Genomic DNA, 14,206 nt, shown 5'->3' on the forward strand with positions numbered 1-14,206 from the left:
CTTCCGACCTTCACCGTGATTGCGCTGATTTCATTACATTTACGAACTCGTGAACTCGACAAAGAACACAGATTTTTGCGCGAGACATGATTCATCTGTGCGCCAAAGTTTTTGGGATGCAGGCATTTGCATATAGATCGTGATATTGACCAAGTTTCTCCGCGATGCTTATTCTATTAAAATAAAACGGATTTCTAAGAAAATACTATTTATATGCACAGACATCATAAGCGTCATTAAATTTCGCAAGTTTTGATTACGTTTGAATAATGAAGTCGTTGCGCTTAAATTTCTTAGCGGAGATTTCTTACGTTGCTGGTATAAGCCAAATACTTGCGTCAAGAAGGATTACATTAGATATTCGTAGGAACGGCGCGTTTTTGTCGCAGAAATAATTAATTTCTTAAAACCATTTCTCTCTCTGCTATCAAAGAGAAAGAGTCACGGTCATTTTATAAAAGAAAATTAAATAAATCGACTTATATATATAAGGGATGAATACAACTGATTGAAATCGTGGATTTAATTAACGCAGCTTTTTAGTGAGTCGGACGCGCTCTTTAGAAATTCAAAGTAGCAAAGTTTTGGGTGCGTTGGTCTCTTCGAAGCTTTTAGCAGGATGAAGGTAAAGGTGGAAGTCGCCAAGAGGTCGTGGTACGTGCCGTAGCTCCCTGAGCTCATCAGTAACGATAGCGCACTGCCATAACTGTTCCCATAATGGAATTCGTTAATACGAGATGTCGTTCGAGACACCTCGTTTCTGTAATCTTACACGAGCAAGCTCCGCGTTCGATACTAGACGATTCAAAGCGAAGCAAGAAAAAAAAGTACGAAAGAACATGCAATTTCCCTTTGCAGTTCTCGCGGAGATTTTACAAATGGATATTGTAAACAAATGCTATTAGCGACGAAACTTTTCTTCTCTTCTACTGTTGGAAAAGGAATATTTTTGTACGTTATTTACTTAATCTATGCGCAGTAACAATATATATTTATGTATATGTGTGCGAGAAAAAGTTAAGTGATCTTTTCAAGCAGATAGTCGCACGAGTGTTTTTGCATGTCACGCGAATTATTAATTTTTTTTCTTTTTTATTAAAAGTGGTTTCGCGCTGCTATAGATTGAGAGATTATTTCGCGATGCACATGCGAATGAAGAATTTCGATAAACGCGCATGATTTCGCGTCGACGGGTCGCTTTCGTGCCGCGATATAATAATAGACGGAGAGAGATGAATCACGATAGTTTACGATTTTACGTCCGATGTCCGGTGCAGATGTCAATGCGCATTACATCGGCACGCGCTTACTGCCAATCACGGATGGCAGGTTATCGCTACGGTTGATACACAAATGCCGAAGCTTGGGGCGAAGCCGGCGGCGCACACACCCGTGCGATTCGCAACTGCGGGTGTGCGGCGAAAGCCATGCGACGTTCAGAACTGGCCATAGTGCGCGAGTGGTCAGCCGGAGATTACCGTGGCATAATTACCCCTGCACACTGGTATACCTGCAACCTCTGTTTAATCTGCAATTAATGTTTCAAATTGCCATAAACCCCACCCATAGTAACGGATGTCACTTATCAACGATGATAACCGACTGTACTATGTCAGCGATACAACGTGGACTTTCACCGTAGCATGCAAGTGTGTTTTCGCGCAGAAACGATCGTATTCCGTGCAAACCGCGCTTGTATAATCTCGCTAGATGGCTTATCATCGTTACAGTTAGTATCATTTATACGAGCGGCTATTCATTCAGGAAATCATTGAAGCAATCCGGTATAAAATCAAAATCGAAATCACGAGAAATCGGTTAAAATTAAAAAAGATTCTTTTGAAATCGAAGTCACGAAAATATCATTGAAATAGCTTGAAATCAGAATGAAATCTCTGAACTTTTGAAATCAGTATGAAATCACATGGTAGAATTAGAAATGATTTCAGAAATCACTGATTGGATCGTATGAAATCACATTAAATCACATGGTTTTCTAATTGCTTGAAGTATTCATGAAATCGATAAAATCATTTGAAATCGACTTCAATCTGAAATCACTTGTTCATCGCACTCACTAGTGCATAGCCCCTCGCATTTATATGTTCGTATTGAATAATTAAAAGTTGAAAAAAAAGATATAATATATCTAAAGATCTAAGTTGCTTATTAAACAACGTGTACAATACATAATTGACGTTTGCAAATCACACGCGCGATTTTTTTCAATTAACAATTGTTTTCAGAATTCAATCAGATATTTCAACATTGTATCATATATTCGTGGCGAAATCCCTTGAAAATTTTTCGACGATTGATGCGTATGCGTGTCTCAAAAGAAATCCAAATGGTATACATATTTTCTCGGATTCGAGAGACCGCGATGGGATCGCGGTTCAATTTGTGGTTATTATTCGTTTGCACGGAAACTGGTAGGGCCGAAGACATCCAAAATGGCTTCTTTTCTACTGTATACGGAGGCGTGCGACGTCGAACTCGGTATGTTATTTCAGCAAACTATCTACTTAGATACTTTTATATTCAATACATCCGCGAACGGCGGCTGGTAGGGGCGTCTAGTAATCCCCTAGGACACACAAGAGGCCCATCTTGGGAGCGGCGGAACCCGACATAATGTCGGCTTCTATCGAAGGGTTACTGCCGTCTCCGAGGGACGCATAATGTATCGTGCTTATTTTTTAGACAGGCCTATAAGTATAGTATTCAGCTAATGTAACAAATAATATATAGCCAATTCTATAGTACATATAATAATTGACAAAATTTACATTTTGGATAGTAAGAAAGATTTTTTTATCTCAATAAAACATATTTTATACAAAAAAATCTATTGGTAATTTTGTCAAATACAGATTGACAAGGTAATGATACGAAAAACAAGAATCTTAAAAATTTTAGGGTCTTATAATTTTTTATTTTATAATTAGAGAGTAATATGAAAAATTTGACCTTATATAAAATACTTTGTGTGTAACTTTCCTCAATATTAAATTTTGTTAATAATGAATAAAATATAAATGTTTCAAAGCTAACATTATATGTAACATAAAGAAATGAGAAGTTTGTATTTTACCCTCTTGGAACATGATACATCCTACTATTAATGAGGTATGTATTTACAGATACTTTTATACTCTCTGTACGCTCGCGAATGGTGCTTATAAAGGATGTCTCGTGATCCCTCAGGACACACGGGAAAGCCATCTCAGAAGCGAGCGAACTCGCCATAATATCGAGCTTTATCGAAGGGTTAGTACAGTCAGTAAGAGAGTATCACCCCTATTTTTCAACCAACCACGACTGACATGTCGATCCCCATTGACGCATTCGTCGCCATATACGCGAAGATGAAGCTAAGGGGGTTGTAAGTAATACAGATCGACATTGAGTCTATTATCGAAATGGTTTTTTATTGCGATGCAATAAGCGCGAACCCTTGCACGGACCGATGAGCGCAAAATTATGATTTAAGTTTAATAGAATTTTCTCCTCCATACATGTGATTTTAGTATGCGAGTCAACAATAAATACGGTCTATCGCGAGTAATGATTATAAAGGAAAAAAGGAGTGACCATTATACGGAAAAATGTACAAATAAGTTATCAAACATCATTTGATTTTATCACGAGATTTTATTCCACTTCTATGGAATTATTGATTGCTTTATATGTTACTAATATCATTATTTGTATTGTATTTGATGTACATATATAAGGTGTACGATTCTTACTTTAAAATTTTATATTTTAAAATAGAATCAAACCGTAAATTTTTTTTATGGTTTTAACTACTTTTTCTGTGATAGCGATATATATATTATATAATATAATATTGCAATGATAAAACTCTGCGTCTGTCGAACTACCTGTTCCCGTCATTAGCGAACGATGTGTTAGGAAATTCAGTTTTCGCAAGCTTAATTAATGCACTTTTGCATAAATCCAGTCGAATATCAACTACATCTCGATAATAATTTATTCACTGACGTTTGCGCGACACTTTACTTCCCTCGGGTGCCGGGATTTGTATTTTATTTTCATCAGGTGCTCATTCGTCACAGTATGCTTATTTATATTCTCTGAAAAAGTGACATTTTAATGGGCTCTCCTACCCGATAATTTAATATCGGAAAAATATTATACTTTCTACGCTTAGTCGCATCTTTGTCGATTGCATTATATTTCATCTGATAATACTAACTGATTTTGCATTTCTTTTACGATAATATCTTGATACTCGTTCATAAAAAACAATTCATAATAAAACAGACACTTTTGTAAACAAATGCTGCGCTGCAACAAATGTGCTTCATGTTATACCCGTAGGAAATTTAATAAATCTCAATATTACGTTAAAAATTATAAACATTATATGTTGGGAAAACAAGAGGAATGTATGCACACAGCATATTTTAGCAAAATATTTTTATTAATTCTTCCACGCTTAAATTTTTCTCAAACTTTAATGAACCAAATACCGCAAAAATTACCAATCTCGCTTCGTTTCCGACTGCTTGTAACTGTGCTTTTAAACCCTTTCTCTATAATATGCTTCCACAAGAATTTCCGTCGACAGTTCGCGGCAGGGAGCTTTCGAGTTGCAAACATATTACTTCCGGCAAAAAAGGGCTTGAGCATACCTCACGCCGTTGCAGTGTCGACAAACGCGGGCCGGTCTGGAAGCTCGTTAAGTAATTGCTAAGTGACCAAAGCTTGGAAGGTCACTGTGGTAATGCGAGAATTGTGTAGGTACCTCGATACGCGGCGCGACAAGGGTAGTCGAGTGGGAATAGGGCGATAGAGAGAAGAAGAGGGAGGGAGCGAGAGGGTGATAGAGGACGTCTGCTTCACGAAGGGGTGACGGTGAGACGTGGGGTTACAATATACATAATATACATACATACATGACGGTGCCAACATTGCGGCTCCTTCACTTGGACGTATGTATTGTACGCGTGTAACGCGCGTATTAATGCGTTACCACGAAGGAAGGGGTGCCAGCATAAGGGCTGAAGCAAGATCCCCACTTCCATTTCCCTTTCCTTTCGATGAAGATAGAAGAGGGAGCGCGGGAGGATTGTCGGAGGCGCTGTACATTCAGTACCGGTAACGCTATAGCCAAAAGCGATACAATAGTATTAAGATAAAATACTGATTTTATCTATCTAATTTGTTTGTACAAAATATTAACAGAGTTATATATAAAATTTAAATGCATTATTCAGAGAATAATGAATTTAAATTATATCAGATTATATTAGATATATACACACTTATATTATAAAAATAAAAGTTATAATCCTGTAAAAGTTATTTAATAAGAACTAGAATTTTTCCGCAGTTTATAAAATTAGTTTATTAAATATCTGTTTATTATTGTACGCACCAAATATAAAATTCAATGCGTACTAATATGCGATAATAATTTTTTGAAATATTAATTATTTTGGGTGCTATTATAATTTGGATCTTTTTTTTATGTTACAGATCAACAGAGGTTTATTAACTTTGCTGTTGCGCATCGATCGGTGAGTGAGAAACTTTTATTTATGTTTTTGTTACGTCCAGACTCGGGGAAGGATGAGTCGACGGAAGGGCGCAACAACTATCTTTTATTATCCCGAGTTTCGCTCTGTGTCTCATGTCGGCAGCCAGATGTTCGATTCGTGGTTGCTCTGGAGATGATGCCAAGTGAGGACACTGGTAGCACAAGTGCCTAACTCGCGAATTACGGTGCAAAAGCACAGAGTAAGACTGCGTGAAGCTGAAGAGAATCGCCAGGACGTAACATTTTAAAATAACGGATCTATGATAATAGTATCTCAAATGATATGTATAAATATATGTTATATATAGCAATAAATAAAGATATTATAGAAAATATATTAAATATAAATATATGACGTATTAATGATATATTAAAGACATTTATATTAAATATAAATATATGTCATATTAAATATATGACACATCGCAGATCCATTGTTTTAATTCTCAGATATAAATAAACTTATATCTTTATTTTACAACGACACATGCTATGTCCTCGACAGAGAACATCCAAAAATTTATATTTTCTTTGTCCGTAAATTTTCCTTTATATTTCGCAATTTGACGACAGCATGTAGTTTGAATAAATCCGAGATTTAAAGCAAAGACCCTTATCAAAGTAAGAATAAGCCATATTATTCAATCAAATGTAATAAATGGTGAAATCTTGTCACGTAGCAGTAATCTTATATTCAAAAAGAGAAATATACTATATTTGAATTTTACATTTCTCTCTCTCTCTCGAATATAACTATGATAAATATTTTAGACGAAAGAAGATATATACAGGTATATATACATCAAATATATATATAGAGAAATATATACACATATTTATATATACTTTTCTCGAAGTTTTCACCTTTTCATGAATGTTCCCAATCACGTTCTAAAACGCGTGTATTACCTTAATATCTCCCAGTAACAAGTAACCATCGGAAATTCGCTTTTTTCCAATGTGTAGAATCACTGGCCAGTGCCTTGTGACCGTGCGAAAAATGTTTGCACGAGAGTGCATCGATCGAGGTTGCCTGTATCGATGCGTGTACGGCCGATGCAAACGATAGAATAATACGTTGCGGGCGAGCAGGCGTGCCGTAAGAACGGCCGCGTCATTCCGTCGTAATTATCGGCGATTACGCGACGCGCGAACACGCGAGTTACAAACGAGCACGCTGGTAGCCAGGACCGATCGCGTTCGCGCCAGCCCCGTTAAAATCCACTCGGGCATTTTACGCAATCCCGCTCGTGTCGAACCGTCGAAATAATCCACCGTCACCGACTCGTCGTCACTCGACGGCTTCATCGACGGAGTGCGCGCTACGTCGAGAGGATCGCGTCAACGCGACGGCGAAAGTTGGCCCTTCGCGACGGGAAAGCTTTCCACTTCGAAGGGCGCCCTTCGGGGTGAAGAAACGGCCGGCGGTGCCGTTACTGCCAACCCGACCGGATGCATTATGCAGCGGCTGTTTAAAGTTCGCCCTATCCGTCCTTTATCATCGCGCCGTTTTGCTTTATTCTCTCTTCCTCCGCTTTTACGCACTCTTTCGGCGCGTACGACGCGGCGAATGCGCGGCTATATTGGCGGCGAAATGCCACTCGCGCTTACCGTCGCGTCGTCGCAAAGATGTCGAGAGGCGCGGATATTTCGCGATACAAAGGAAAACGTTTCACGGCGAAGTGGATTGATTATTCGGTTTCGCAGAGCCGTGAGAGGAACGACGATTGTTAGCCAGCGGGGAGAAACGCGAACAATGCCCGGCCGCTCATTTGTGCTTCTGCCTCGATGAAAGGATGGAAATCGCATTACTTTAATCATCGCTGAGATAATAAAAAAATTGCGGCTATTGTTTTATTATACTCCTCGCTTTCTGCTACTCTGGCTCTTCTTGTTTTTTTTTTTTTTTTTTTTTTTTTTTTGTTGCCGCGTTTGCCTTCGCGCGGTTATATTATAATTGCCGTTGTGTTACTATGAAACGTGATTTTTAATATTCTAGCTCGGAAAAGATTTTAGAAATGTTTTGAATTATAATATAATGGTTTGGATCGCAGAGTTTTCCATGCATTTAGAAGAAAAACATCTAAACATCTTTCGCTGTAGCTGTATTAAAATACCGTGCGTGATTTAATAATGATTATAATCGTTACAATCTTGTAAATTAATAGACGTATAAATTAAGAAAAAATTTGAAGATCTATATTTCGGTTATCGCGATATTAGATAAGAAAACGTAATTATTACACGGCATGTTTTTTTTTAAATTTCTACTTTGCGTATCGTTAAAGTATCGATCGTATTTCAAGTCGCAGTGAAATAAAGTTGTTCGTGCACGATATTTTCACAAAATATGAACGTCGACGTGTTAGCTGAATGTTGAAGTTTCTTAATCAGTACGTCGCGTGCTTGTCACTTTTCATCTGTGTCGCCAGTGTCACGCGGAGAATGACAAATTAAAAGCAATGGAATTAATTCGATGTCCGGTAGAAATTATGACACGCTACTAGACGATAAGCCGGCTTTCGCTGGAGTCACGATATTTTTCCTTATCATTAATATAAATCTGCGATTCATGGAACGTATAACCCCGTTTGCTACGAAAAAATTTATATCTTCGCTATGAAAAAATTTGCTTTGTTAATATAATTTCTTTGTAATATTTATTACTTCTGGCACAGATCGGTGTGCAGTTTCTACTGTTATTTGATTTAAGAGTTTAATGAATATTATTAGACGGAAAATATACTGTCACGCGTAATATTGAATTATCATGATTAGATCGCGTGCTCTATCACCGTCATAATACACGATCAAAATACTAGAAAGGTAGGCGCGCGAGTATACGTCGATTTGACATGTTCGACTTCCGGAATTAATTTTTTTCTACGAAAAGAATTGTACGAATAGAATCTAAAAATGTTGCAACATTTTCGTCCGACCATAAGACGATATCATTAATCATTTGCCGAAGGAAGGTACGGTGAAAGGTCGTGTACATGCGTGAGATTACGAAACGCGATCCCGGGGACCCCGTGTTGAGAAAGAATCATATGAGATAGCCACCAACACGCGGACAAAGTAGACATATGATGTAGATCCGGTTCCTTTCACATCCGATACATAACTCCGACAACGCAAACGCGATGTTTCGTTGTCCCACGCGATTTTCTCTTAACATCGGGCGCTTTACACATGCGCGAGTTGATTGTATATCGACATAATTGACTTTGTCGGAGTTTACGTAACGCGAAACGTGCGTCCATCATTTTTACGTTATCATGAGAGATTAGAAGCGAGATGGTTGTAAAATGTGAGATTTGCCGCGCAAAATAATACGAGTGATAAAACAGTGAATTCGTCGCGCGTCTACGGAGAGGAAATACGTTGATCACAAGCATACTTTTCTCCCGACTCGCGAGCATGACGACATTGTGCCGGGCGGCTGCGCTTTACGATGCATACGCCGTAATTACGGCGATAATTTAAGAGAGACAGAAGGGGCGTAGGAATTCTCCCGGGAATCGTAATACCTGACATTACTTTGGGACTAAAAGGGACAAGGGTTTCTCGGCCGCTATTCTGGGTCTCGGTATGAAATGTTTAACATATTAACCAACGACCCTGAAAATATTTGTTTGTTACTAGTAAGACTAAAGCCGTGATTACGATCCCTTAAAGAAGGGTAGGCGTCACGCAAGAGATTTGCCATTATGAATGTGTTTCGTAGCGAAAATCCAAGACCTGTTTGTGTATTGGTAGAATCATGTACTGAGTACCGATGAAAGTGTAGCGTCTCATTAGAAATACATCATTATTCAAATAATTATATTTATATACAAATTATTTTAAAGACAACATATAAATTTTATAAAAAGATAATTGGATTAGTCTCAATATGTTCGTAACGAGAGTGGATTAATTTGACACGTTTTTTTCTTGTTCTATAAAAACGTATTCTTTTCCTGGACAAACTGCGATGTTAATCAAACGCGGTGCTTGTAAGTGGTAACGCGTGACTCTTTAATGTGATGATCGGGCAATATCGCTTAAGCCGTTATAGTACGACCGTAATTAATGGATGCGAACGAAGGGACAATTTCGAAATGGCTCTCGGCAACCGTGTGCAATTGCGTCGAGCGAAAAGCCATGGTACGTTCGATTAATACTTGAAAAATGCTAGTGATTTATGACAACATACTAGATATGAAAATTAACAAGAAAGAGTAAAAATATGGTATTATAGAATAGAGTATTGAAGAATAATCGTGCATCTTTGTTGCATACGCGTTATAAAGATTTGAAGAATAGTGAAGCAATTAGTACATGTTCAATTAAAAGCAGGGAAGACGATATCTTTGGCTATATGATTAAATTTATTTAAATGTTATTATTTTGCGACAAGAATTTTTTATATATAATTATATAATATTATACATTATACACATATCACATACAATCTTTTTTTTTTGCTCGAGTGGATGTATTTGTATGCCATCATTTTAAAAACACAAACGCGCGTCAGGGATCGCGAGTGAAAGATACAGAACGAAAGAGAAATGGTGATGACGATCAAGCGTGCATGGTTGAGGGCGGAAAATGGGGCGGGAGAGAAAGAGTCGCGTGTCTCGCGTGTCACCATTCGATTTGGCACCGCAGTAGTGTCGGTCGGCAGCTGGGCTTTGTCCATTTGTAATTCCCTGTATGGAGTACGCGACGTATGCACGTGGCTATATTGCATCGGACACGGGAATGCAACACGCACCATTTCGAATTACACGATGGTGGATGGAAAAAGAAGCGCGGGGCGCGGGAGAATTGTCGCCAGAGTTGTCGAAACGTTGACGCGTTTTCTACCCCTCGATGTCCCTTTGCAGGGGGAGGCGGCCTGTTGAAAATTCAAGCACCTCGTCCCGCGGTTATTCGCTAGCGGACAATATTCCGAGGGTCGCGGAGAATGGAATTTTCATCTAACATAATGCCTCATAAACTTACTGGCTCCATTTTCCGCCTTTTCATGCACAGAACTACGATCATAGCCTCGACATCAAAGGAACATCTATCTATGAAAGGGATGTCTGAGAAGTAATCGCGCATTAAATCAGAAGTACTAGAATTCAAATTTTATGATTTCAAACGGTTGAAGATTTTGATTTATTATATTAATTAAAGATGTACGAAATTGATAGATAAAAATATTGTTTATAATTTTAAAAGTCTATTTCAATAAAATATCATTATATGAAATTTGAATTTAGATTTATTGGAGAATCTGTGAAACGAAGAAAAAGAACAGCGGGTACGCTTTTGGTATTGTATAAACTAATCTCTCGCATTAAGTGTAATCGATAATTAAATTTCTGTCTCAATTAACGAGTCTTTGAGATGGTGCCGCGAGCAAGGATCTCCCGGCGTCGCTCGAGGAACAATAAATCGGCAAGAAAAATCGCGTCAACGTATTTTTGCGTAATTAAGTGCGGCCGGCGTTGGGAGAGAAGGAATTTTTCAAGATATTCTCGGCGCGGTCGCGTCGGAACGGGGGTCCGTAATTACCACTCATTAATTGAGCCACCGGGAACCTTTGCTCAGACCTGGGGTTTACGAACATCCGAAGAACTCGACGCAAGAAAATGCGATGCAAAGAACCCGTTAAAGTGAATCGAACGGGTTACGTGACAGCGGCGTATTATTGGGCAGCATCCTTTGAGCTGCATTTTAATGAGCGTGTGCGCATAATCGCATTATCGAGCGTGTCAGAATTCAGAAAACAAATTTGCACCAATTTCGTAAATACGTTTAATACCCTCTTTCGTATCGAAGATTTACGTTTACACGGTCTCGGCCCATACAATATTTATACTCGACGACGGGACGCACATGTTACGCTACTTTGCAACTTCTTCAATGGAGGAAGGATAGACGTGGAGTGAAGCGGTTTTCGTATACAGTACATAGGGAGTATATCCTGCGGGACGCTTGGACTCGGCGGAAGCCGATTCTGGCTTTTGCAAAACGGCAAAGTAATACCTTTTGCCTTTGCCTTCCCGGCTTCTTTATGATCAAACGGAAATGTATCGTGCGAAGAAATATGTTGCTCGCGACGAAATGCTTTCAACGCGATTAGGAAGATTACTCTGTTATATTTAGGAGAGATTTTTCACAAAATTATAGTCCCTCGCGCAAGGAAGAGAGTGCTGGGCTACCTCTATCTTGACGCGTTAAAGATTTTTTTATATGGTATTATAGAATAGAGTATTGAAGAATAATCGTGCATCTTTGTTGCATACGCGTTATAAAGATTTGAAGAATAGTGAAGCAATTAGTACATGTTCAATTAAAAGCAGGGAAGACGATATCTTTGGCTATATGATTAAATTTATTTAAATGTTATTATTTTGCGACAAGAATTTTTTATATATAATTATATAATATTATACATTATACACATATCACATACAATCTTTTTTTTTTGCTCCGCTCGCGAGGGCGTTGCGTGGTTATCAGATACGCATAAAATGATTCATGAATTTTTCCTCTACCTTGCTCCTTACCGGAACGCGTATATACAGGCATGGACGCGACAGGTAATTTGCATTAAGTTAATTGAACCCGCGGCCGGGTGCCCTTTTTACAAGACAATGCACTTACACCGGTTTCTCACGGCGGTCCTCAGTATGCACGAAACGGTCGAATACGGTAAATGCTGTTCTCTCTCTCTCTCTCTCTCTCTCTCTCTCTCTCTCTCTCAAAAACATTAAATGCGTTTTCCTCGAAGAGACAAATGCGACCCGCGGATTATAAACTCGCCCGGTATAAACGTCGGGCCGCACCGGTAATTAATTCCGGGCGTTCTTTCATATTATCCTTCGTCCTGCGAGCTACGTCCTGCGTACGTATATCCCTACCTGGCCGCGGATCGGCTCGAGACCGCAACAGGAATGCGATAAACGTGAAAAATTGCTGCTCTACCCTCGTAATGTATCACAAGCCTGCCCTATGAGTTCGTAGTTCGCAAAGCGGCCATTGGCGACGTTATCAACTCACGTCTCACGAGTTCTCTCTCTGGTTTTCGAGGGTAGCGACGCGATAAGGGTAGGAATACGCCGGGACGTTGAGTGGTCGCGACGTCAAGTAGTTCGATTCAAGCTGTAAGTGTCTAGTTTCTTACGTCGAGAGACGCCCGACCAAGTACACAGTAGTGTACTTTGGAATTAATCATCGCGACGCGCGTCGGGGCTAATTTAATCATCGTATATGTTTCGCTAGGTACGTTTTGTTTACTCATTATCGTCGGGCGCGTCGAGGCTTGCATTAACTGAGAAAGGATAACAGCAGGAGTTGGCATGCGCGATATCGTAGTTGGTCACGTTGAAAAACGATACATTCAGCCGGGTCTGGTTATCGCTATCACGAAATTAAGTGACTCTATACGCGTTCTGTTGCATGTCGACTAGACGGGGAACCCAGAGTTGGTAAAAGGGAGCGCGATCATCGACGAGCGCCGTTAATTCATTTCACGAAGCAATTTAGATAATCCCTCGGAGGTTGTGTTTCGCTTAATCAAGGGGCGGGATCTCTCCCGACCGTGGAACGGTCAACGGGGTGCATATGCTTCGCCGTCAGGCCTACGCGTGCCGGTCTCATTTCGGCGTTCTTTTCCCCTCTGTCTTTTGAACGATGCGTTTTCTACTTTTTCGAGGGATGTCGAGTAGGCCGTCGTGCATAGAACACGTTTGTTTTTCGTTCCGACCCTTCTGACACGTCGTTCTCGTCTTATCTCCCGTTGCCCGCATCCTTGGGAAATCATGCGCAGGATCCGGCAGAGCGATTCTCGGTCCCCCTCTTTCGAGCTCTCGTCTCGCGCGAATTTGCATAAACACAATTAGTTGCTCTTATTGAATTATTCAAAACGCCCGGAACTATCAGCGAGGACAGCGACCATTATCGTGCCCGTAGTCGACCCCTTTTCTCGGCGAGTGCCGTCTGTATCGTGCACGACACAGGCTGATTTTCAACGAATATGAACTATGGGATTATGGGCTGCTACATCGATAGTACGCCGTCGGCGATGATCCTGCGATATAGCGCAGCTCGATTCCGTTAATACTGATCTGATAATTCTATCATCAGAAATGATGATAGAATGATGTTATGGTGTTTCATAGTCAATTTCAAAATATCTCGAAAATTATAGATAATTAATTTGGTATTCTGTTTAAAAAATTTACGATTTTATTCTAGTTTCTTTTCAAAATGTGCGGTGGTTTTAAACATATCAGGAGTCTACATAAAAAGACAGAAACATCAAATTTACCTTTGTTTTAAATTACAGCTTATTTCATTTTTACGCGCACACATAATCAATCGCGTCACGCGAGAATTTCTGTCACTGTTGCCGGTGACAGTAGCGTGAACAAATATTTTTCGTACGAGCATTCGCCGGTTGATTCTTCCAGCGTGAGACTAGGAGTTACTTATAATAACTTTACTAATTCTCAATGATTCCCGAGCGTACTGAATGATAATACCGCGACAGGTGGGGCTATTCACGAGACACGTCCTCGGGAGATTCATGTTGGATTGATGTGGAAAATGATGCCGCATCACGGGGTGGAGCACCCCTTCAAGTAGCTATCTACG

The 14,206-nt window shown here is 39.6% G+C and overlaps 1 long non-coding RNA gene across 1 annotated transcript in view; it reads left to right on the forward strand.

Moving 5' to 3' along the window:
- Positions 1-5,625, forward strand: part of LOC115233929 — an 81,090-nt gene extending 75,465 nt beyond the window's left edge. The window contains exon 3 of the long non-coding RNA XR_003883853.1: positions 5,509-5,625. This is a non-coding gene — a long non-coding RNA (uncharacterized LOC115233929). The remainder of the gene's footprint in view (positions 1-5,508) is intronic.
- The last annotated feature ends 8,581 nt before the right edge of the window (positions 5,626-14,206 follow it).

Source organism: Formica exsecta, unplaced genomic scaffold (assembly GCF_003651465.1).
Source record: "Formica exsecta isolate Colony F162 unplaced genomic scaffold, ASM365146v1 scaffold191, whole genome shotgun sequence".
Taxonomy (NCBI): domain Eukaryota; kingdom Metazoa; phylum Arthropoda; class Insecta; order Hymenoptera; family Formicidae; genus Formica; species Formica exsecta.